This window comes from Garra rufa, chromosome 9 (genome assembly GCF_049309525.1).
Source record: "Garra rufa chromosome 9, GarRuf1.0, whole genome shotgun sequence".
NCBI lineage: Eukaryota > Metazoa > Chordata > Actinopteri > Cypriniformes > Cyprinidae > Garra > Garra rufa.
The window spans coordinates 9,066,780-9,073,386 of NC_133369.1; positions in this window are offsets into that span (position 1 = coordinate 9,066,780).

Sequence of the window (6,607 nt, forward strand, 5' to 3'; positions counted from 1 at the left end):
GGAATAAATTACATTTTAAAATATATTTGAACAAAAAAAAATAGCAAAATATTTAAAAAAAAAAGTTTTTGGTGTACTTTGGATCAAATAAATGCAGGCTTGGGACTTGATACTTGATATTAAAAATCTCACTGTTCAAAAACTTTTGACTGGTACTGTATATAGTTTACTTTTTGCCATTTTAAAAAAAGTTTTAAATATTGAATTTTATTTTCTTTATATTTTTCATGTGTTTAACTTTATGTGTGATTTTATGTGCTTTTGTTATTTTTATCACTCAGTTTTTTACGTTTCTGTCCATTTTTTCCATTAATGTATTAAACATATTATTATAAAGGATTTTAGTAATAGTTTTATTTTATTTTTAGTAAAACTAGTACTGCAACTTATTTAATTTTACTTTTGTTAGCTGCCAGGTCACAACATTTAAATTTTTCTTAAAAATATTTTCATTTAATATTTATTTTCTATTTTATTTTATTTCAACTTACGTTAATTAACAACAACAACAACAAATTAATTAATTCTAGATTTTGTTACCAATAACAACTATGATACACTCTAAAAATATATATTTTGGAGTTAGAAGTTAGAAAAATAATAATGGAGCATGTTACATGAAAAAACATTTTGTGAAAGCCTTCATAATATTTATAAAAATAAAACTGGATATTCTGGTGTATGCAACAAACAACTCATTTTGTATTGTAATTGAAATCTACAAGCATAAATTGACAAAGTATAATTCAAATTAACCATTAAATGTTCTTTTGGAGGCAAAACAAATCTCAAAATTGACCAGTGCATGAAAAAACACGGATTTTGCTCATAGTGTCTTGCCTTAATTTAAAAAAGTTGCTATTTTGAATCTAATTTTGAGCTAAAATGCTTCTTAGAAGTCCATTTCAATCATTTCTATAATAATACCAAGCAATTTCCATTCATTTCAATGCCTCAGCAAGTGCACAGCCCTGGAAATACACAACATGCATGGCTCTGTCTTTGCTAACGGGCTCTCAGCTATGGCCTTATTGTATTTTAAGCCATTAATGCCATGTGACTAATCACTATAGAGCCACCCGCTGCAGTACGCTAGTATGCATTTCCGAACACAGCCTGAATTCCAGCATGATACTGGATCAATCAATCAATCAATCAAATATTATTTATCATACAGCATGTTAAGCTCCAGTGGTCACTGTTTACCATTTTATTAATTTCATTAATGAGTGCATCACTTTGTGCCTCTTGTACATAATCTAGTATCTGAACTGCATTGTTTTGCATACTGATCCTTATTTGTGTTATCTATTTTTCTTTTTAGTTTTTAACTACTGTAATCTTACCTAGTCTTTCAGAGCTGAAATATTATTTCACAAATACAAGCTGAAAATCATAGCAGTACATTTTTAAAGGATAAAATGAAAGATAATTTCCTTTAACATTAATTAATCAATAACAAGTCAGAGTGTTGGCATCTTTGTTTCATTGTACAAATGAATATAACAATTTGAATAGACTTGGGTTTTGATTTTGTTGATGGACAATGTACAATAGCTGTATTAAACTTAATTTTCTTGATTTTTAGTCTTTTTATTGTCAGCTTTGTATGTCATAATATTGTTAATCTCACATTATTGCTGCATGGTGTTTATATTGTGGTCATATTATGGATTGCAGTGCAAAAACAAGTGACAATATCAGTCATTTCAGTCAACAAATACACCATAGACTGCTATTGGTTTTATATAAAACTACATTTACACTACTAGATTATTTAATGTTTTTTAAAGAAGCCTCTTCTACTCACCAAGCCTGCATTTATTTGATCAAAAGTACAGCAAACATAGTACAGTTTTGAACATTTTACTATTAAAAAAAGTTTTTTTTTCAATCTTATTTATTATTTACTTATTTATTTATCATTACTCAAGTCACACGATCCTTCAGAAATCATTTTAATATTCTGACTTGCTGCTCAAAATTTTTTTTTTATTATTATTATTAATATGTTGAAAACCGCTAAGTAGAATTTTTCCAGGTTTCTTTGATGAATAGAAAGTTCAGAAGAACAGCATTTATCTAAAATAGAATTTAATTATCACTTTTTGTTAATTCAAAGCATCCTTGCTAAATAAAAGTATTAATTAAAAAATTAAATTAATATTATTATAAAAGCTTTTGAATGCTATAGTGTATAATGTTTCAAAAGCTTGTTATTTCAGATAAATGCTGATATTCGGATCTTTCTATTCATCAAAAGTATCCTGAAAAAAAAAAATGTACTTGACTGTTTTAAATATAGATATAATAATAATAAATGTTTCCTAAAGAGCAAATCACCATATTAGAATGATTTCTGAAGGATCATGTGACACTGAAGACTTGAGTAATAATGCTGAAAATGTAGCTTTGATCGCAGGAATAAATTACATTTTAAAATATATTCAAATAGCAAGCAGCTATTTTAAATAGTTAAAATATTTCACAATATTACTGCTTTTGCTGTGCTTTGGATCAAACAAATGCGGCTTGGAGAGCAGAAGAGACTTTTTAAAAAAAAAACAAAAAAACATTAAAAGTCTTCCTGTTCAAAAACTTTTGCCTGGTAGTGTACATACAGTGGGGTGATGTCCAGAAGTCATTCTTCAAAATATCTTGTTTTCTGCAAAAGATATTATGTCTTACAACATGAGTTAAGTAAACATTTTGGGGTGTGTACTTTAGCTGTGCAAATATTTTATATCTAAATGCCTTTTAAACATAAAATAAACTAAAAAAGACATAACTGAGAGTACAAATAACTCAACAGAGGTGATGAAGAGAATCTACAGAAACCAACAGATGGACAGAAGAGATGCTGGTAGAAAGTGACAGATGGAGGTGAAGTTGAAACCTCAATACCATTACAGATTACAACACAGATACATACCATGAACATACTGTACTGCAGCCTGAAAAAGCCCATTGTTTCCTAGTCTCAGTCTGTACATTAGAAATGTGGCATCTGTGAATATTCGACAACAAATCAGCTATTCACGACGTTGTGCAGAATAAACATCTGTGTCGTTTCGTATGGACGCCAAACACTATCCCACAAACAGTATATCTGTATTAATGAGGACGAAACAGGCCTACTGTCGCTTCAACGCATTTATTTTGTCTGACATCTCAGCTTAGAGACTCTAGAGAACTGTAATGCTTTCTGGGTAATGGTATCGCTAGCTCCGCGGTGCCTAAACTCAATTCTCACGGGTCATTTGTGTCTGGACCACTATTCCATTTCACCCCTTTTCCAGGCAGTCGGTGTATTCCTGCCTCAGACGCTAAATGACTAGTGATGCACAATTAAAGGGATAGTCATTAGTTACTTCCTCATGTCGTTCCAAATTGATATGTCGTATGAAAATAACGTTAGTCAGTCGTTATTTTTCGTTGGACATAAAAGTAAGAAATGATCACAAATTCCGTGGAACATGTTGACATGGATAAAACAGGATAAAAACCAAACATTAAACGTTTTAAGTTATCCACCGTTTTCTTTCTGTAAAGGCCCGTTCACACCAAGGGCGATAACGATAACTATAAATACAGTGATAACTATATTTGCGTCCACACTAGTGAACGATAACTGTATATTTTGTTGCAATTACACGACTTCAACCAGTACATGTCCTCAGCATCTAAACAGCGAATCTAGCGTTTTTGTAACGTAGTCAATGTAGTGGAAATAAAAACAATAAGGACTTTCAAAGGAGGCAAGACAATGTTGTCCAAACTAGCGATGAATTTCTGAGGTAATTTTATATTTTATGTTACTCTGTTTGCTGTGCAATGTGTTTGCTTACAATTTTGCCCTATGGCAAGCCGTTTTAGCCTAAAATATACTATGCGTTACTCGTCATAATTGCATTTTTACTAGTAACAATTCAATTAGAGAGCTCTATAATTCAATTTTTACTAATAATAATTCCATTTAAAGAGCTCTACAAATGAATTTTTACTAGTCATATGTCTCCATTGACTTCCATTCATTTTTTTTATTACAGAGCTTTATTACTAGTACAATTAATTGAATTCTTAACAAGTAACAATTACAATTAGAGAGCTCTCTAAATCAATCTTTACTAGTAATAATTCCAGTTACAGAGCTCTCTAATTCAGTTTTTACTAGTAACAATTCCTATTGGAGAGCTCTACAAATGAATTATTCTGTGTCGAAGAATAAGGTGGATATTAATATTTAATTGAGATTGTTAATTTAATTTAATTTAATTGAGATAAAGTAATAATTATATTATTAATATGAGGAAACAAAAACTCTATGTAATTATACACAAATTTGACAAATCAGTGGTTCACAGTCAACCTGCTGTCTGACAAAAATGTAAGTTTTATTTAAATTATTAAATTAAATGTATTTCATTATATAATTAATAATTATATAATATATAATTAAAATACAAATATCTAATAATTTTATTTCAACTACTTAACTCAATATAATTATATATATATATATATATATATATATATATATATATATATATATATATATCATGTTAATGATCTAATTATTAATGATATAATGAAATAATGATGTAATGAAACTTAATAATGTTGGAAGGCAGAGATACCTGTACTGAACTCTCTATTTACTGGATCAAGGGTTGTGGGCCAAATCCTGAAAGAAGTCAAAGCGTATAGCAAACAAACACTCCTACAGTTAAAAACATGTGTTACACAACAGAATTACAAGAACAGAATTGGCTCATAGACTTCAGTGTTAAGCAAATAATGAAACCACAACAGCTGGACAAACACTGTAGTGAACAATGAGTCAGTTTAATGCTAGGCAATTTTTCACATTTGTTACAAAAACATTTCAAAACTGACAATGGCAAATAAAAGGCAATTGCGATAATGATTGCATATTTCAAATTCTCAGATTTAAAGGGAAGCATTACAGTAAAAAAATATTTTTGGAACGTTTAAAAACAAAATTTAAATAATTAGAATTTCCTTGGCAATTTTAAATGCTACTTTGTAACATTAAATGGCGCAGTTTTCAAAACTGCAATACATTCATTTGGGCCAACAAACAAACACAGGGATTGGGAATCCAAAACCTTTTACATTTCATTTAACTTTAGTGCACAAGATACTACTGTCACCAGTTTCCACACATTCACATCTAAACCTCTTTGAGCAGAAGAACAGACTCCATCAAAGCTGGAGCTGGAATAAACACACCTAATTTGTAACGGTGAGCGCGCATTTCTGCTGTCGGACTACAAAAAAGCATTTGATAAAATGCAGAATCTTTCCGCCACTAACCACTGAAGCACCTACTTTTCCTTTTAAACCCAAGATCCCTTTCATTAACACCAATTTGAATCTCTTTACCACCACGTGACCGACCTTAACAGCTTGTTAGAAAAGGTTTCTGCGAAACTATTGCTTTTACGCCGCATTAATTGCACTGAATTAAATTAGCCTACTACAAGCCGACGTACCTGTCCTGCACCGCTAGGTCAGACGAAACAAATGAAGGACAAAATAAGAAACGGAGGTTAGCTTAGTCATACGCAACGATTAGCTTTGACTTCTGGTTTAAGAACAGAGAGTTAACGTTACATGAGCAAAAACTATTTCGAGTTTGCACTGGATCCACAAGTGCACTGATAAAATGCATTAAATATAAAAACCTTGTGCTTCAATATAAACAGAGAGTATTGTATGTCATAAACCTGCAATGAACAAAACAATACCACAGATGTGCGACCCGATAGAGAGAAGGACACACAACTCAAAGCTGTTCACCAAATGTCTAAACGAAAGTGAAGGACTCCAGTGCAGCCCCATATTCCCATGAGATGCAGTTTAGTTGGAGTATGACACTTAGATGAGCTAAATTATGATATGATACTGTAAATTTGTTTTTTCTAAAAATAGCCCTTGATTAATTAGCCGCTTTTCCACCGAACTTTACCAGGAAGTTTTTTACCAGGAAAATTTTTCTCCCAGACCTGATGCTGTCTGCGTTTCCATTGCGGTCTAAACTAAAGTACTGTGAAAATTATGCAAATAGTCTGCTGATGTGGGATTGCACGCGACTTTCGCGGAGTTCGCAAGTTCAATTTGGGAGTATGAACTCTTGGTAACAGGACGACGCAAGTCCAGTAATTTTGCAAATGGAACAGCTTACTTGATGACGTCAGTCAGCTCGCCTTGGCTACTGCAATTTTCCTCACTGTTTTTATAATAAGACGAAATATGATATCAAACACCACTGCCTCTTTTCATTTTCATTTAAACATTAATAGCCGTAGAATTTAGTTCAGGGAACATACATTTTGAAATTGGCGCTGTCTTTATAAATAAACCGCAAATTTGTTTTTTAAATAGAGAGTTTAAATTTGAGTTTTAAATAACTACATTTAAAACATACGTTTCCGCCACTTAATAAAAAATAAAAAAGGTAATTGCGACTTTTTTCTCGCAATTTCAAGTTTACATTTTGCAATTCTGACTTGTGACTCAGACTTCAGATTTGTGTGATATAAACTCGCAATTCTGACTTTTTTCCTCACAATCGCAACTTTGT